This window comes from Cibotium barometz, chromosome 45, assembly GCF_041138505.1.
Source record: "Cibotium barometz isolate CiBa-2024 chromosome 45, ASM4113850v1, whole genome shotgun sequence".
NCBI lineage: Eukaryota > Viridiplantae > Streptophyta > Polypodiopsida > Cyatheales > Cibotiaceae > Cibotium > Cibotium barometz.
This window is the reverse complement of record NC_141090.1, coordinates 14,021,727-14,025,133: the sequence shown is the minus strand read 5'-3', so window position 1 is coordinate 14,025,133 and position 3,407 is coordinate 14,021,727.

Below are 3,407 nucleotides of genomic sequence, written 5' to 3'. Positions count from 1 at the left end.
TGTGCTATCCCCAACTTAACATCGATGGGGTGTGTTAAAGTTTCAATGTTGAATTATGATTTGGGTATGGTTCATTGTTTCAAAGAATGTTCACAACTTGTTAAAGTAGATGTCAAAGAGGTGAAGAACTTTCTAGATGGAGAAAGGTTTTGTGGTTGTTGTTGTCAATGAGACACTTGGTTGGCATAGTCTTGGAGCACTCATTTCTGTGGAGATTATAAGCTCATTGGAGCTATAAAATTTGGATGTTCTTTTGATATTTTGATTTAAGGAATGAGAGGTTGATTAGTGGTGTGATTAGTCACCTCATTTGCTTAGTCTCTTACATCCCTTATTAGTTACCTTAATTACGAACCATTTGCTGTGAACTGCCCTAACTATGTTTGAAGAAGTCACGAGCGATTACCATTGCTCAAACATAGATAAAGCTTGTGATAACATTACATAGTAGGACACACTAGAATTTGGCTAGCATAAAAATAGATATATATAATTAAAGACTTGCACATGCTACATAAAGTTCACTTAGACATGAAGGATCATAATCATGATCTTGTTCATGGTCATGATTACATGTGTGTGTGTTGTATACACATCTTTTATCTAGAGTAAAAAGAGATACACATTAGCAAAGGCTTGCACATGCTTTATAATAGCACTTAGACTTGAAGGATCATGATCATAACCGAGACTAAGAGAGAGAGAGAGAGAGAGAGAGAGAGAGAGAGAGAGAGAGAGAGAGAGAGAGAGAGAGAGTTGGTCTTCACTCATTACTACTTACATCAAAAGTATGTTCATCCTTTTCTACTTCTTTTAATTTTATGAAACAAAGATTTAAAAAATCAACATGTTCATTTTCATGATTGCCTTCTTTACATGTAAGATCTATCAACAAAGGCTTTCAAAGATATATATTGCTTGAACTCGATGTGGGGCTATTGGGGAGGTTGAGACCTTCATGTTTTCTTATTTAATAGTTGCAAATGTACATCCTTATCACAACTAGTCACTTGTCTCTAATGGGCTCATAACCAACATACTACCACAGTGAGTTATATATCCAAATCCAATGAGAGAGAGAGAGAGAGAGAGAGAGAGAGAGAGAGAGAGAGAGAGAGAGAGAGAGAGAGAGAGAGAGAGTTGACCTTCACTCATTATCTAAATGAGGAGCATGTTCGTCACTTTATACTTTTGATGTAGACTTTGAAGGTGAAATAAATATTAAGAAAATCAACAAGTTACTTTTTTATTGCCTTCTCTTTTGGAGGGTTTTCAAAGCCTAGATCCACATAAATTATATATATTTGAAGAGACTCAATGTGGGGAGGTTAAGAACTTCATGTTTTATCATTTAATGATTGTTAATGTTCTCTCTTAGTTATATATATATATATATATATATATATATATATATATATATATATATATATATATATATATATGAGATTCCATGTGGGGCTATTGTGGGGAGGTTGAAAACTTTAGTTTTCTCACTTAATGATTGTAAATGTGCATCCCTTTGATCACAACTAGTCACTTGTGACAATTGGGGAGGTTAAGACCTTCATGCTTTCTCACAAAAGGATTGTAATAGTGAATTCCTTTGATACCAACTAGTTACTTGTGTCTAAAGGGCTTGAAATCAAGATAGTACAGATAGAATTATCTATCTAGATTTAATGGGCTAAATTCTAAGATATTGTTACTTTTTGTGTGGTTGCAAGATTAGTGGTTCTTTTCTAAGAGGCCAACCCTCCATTTGAAGTTACTCTTGAACACATTCATTCATTCTTAGTTTGGATTGATCCTTAATTTCTTTTTAGCATAGCATGAGCAAGATGTTTTTTTCTTTGTGTTCCTTCAAAGTTGCTACCTATAAAGCCTTCTATATTTGCTCTTTTGAATAAATATGGAATTTTATCTTCTTGAAATAATTAAGCATAAATATCGTTCAGTTTGAGATCATTCATTGTTTCATGTATCAATTCAATATGCAGTTAAGCATAAATATCGTTCAGTTTGAGATCATTCATTGTTTCTTGTATCAATTCAATATGCACTTAGGGTTGAGTAGGTATTCATGTTAAACTTGACATTCAATATGCAGTTAGGGTTGAGTAGGCATTCATGTTAAACTTGACATTCAATGTTGCCCCCCATTGTAATCTTAGTATAGATACTAAGAGCCATTTCCCATCATGCAGTAGCTCTTTCAAATCTGTCATGCAACGCATGCAGGCTTAGGGTTGGTTATGCTATCAGTTTGTAAGGTTTTGAAAGGGCCACAATTATGGTCCCCTAGAACGACGATGGGAAACGTGAACTGTAGTGCAATTTTTTTTGCACGATAATAATGGGAAAATATGAAAATTCTTGCAGAGATTTTGTAGCACGGTGCTAGTGATAGGAGGGATCCATATCCCCTAAAGTTTAAACCTTTGTAGTAAATTATAGAGGTACTACTTACTAATACTAACAAGTTAATTAGGTACTAGTTACTTGGTGCTTTTGTAGGATTTACTAGTGTTAGTCCTTTGAGGGCAGCATTTCAACACATTGTTTAATGTAAATATTCAACACATTGTGCATGGGGTGGTGAGAATTCATTAGAAGTGCATGAGAAGAGGACAGTTCTAGAAACACCACACAAGGTCTCAAAATGGGGCAAAAATGGGACGAAAGGTCCATTGTACCTCCCGGCCAATCAAGTGTGTGAAAGCATTTTGTACCTTTATGGACCATTTATTGAATAATCTAATAATTATAATAATAACACAATTTTAAATAAATCTTGTGAAGCTTTTTTTGTTGTACGTTTGGCTGTCGGCCAAGGTAGTTATTATGTATAATAAACAACAAAACATTTGTCATCATCATTATGTTGATTATGACATTGATTGATAATATCATTGCAATTGAAAAGGAAAACCATTAAAAAATTATACATTTGTTATATTTAAAAAAATATAATTATATTCGTAATATATGTGTAAAAATATGATATATAATTTTTTTGATATATATTGATAATTGTCATTGTTGAGCTAATGATGTCATCATTATTTCATTCAGTAATTGATAAATGAGAAAATTAGACACACTCATTTTATTATTCGATGAATAAATAGTGATATTAACAAAAAGGAGGCAAATTCTTACTGAAATTGAGATAGATATAGATTTTTTCTAATGAAGAAGCAGCATTATTATTAGTAATATTATAATCATAAATATATATATTGAGATTGAAATGGAATAAATTTTTATTTCGATTGAGAATTAATAAGCGGGGTTATATTTGATAATGATAATTATTAATCATGAAGGGTAGTGGGGGTGGGGGATCCGAGGGCCCACTGTATAAAAGCTTTACATGTTGGTTCGTTCCCCCATCTCTCTCTACTTTG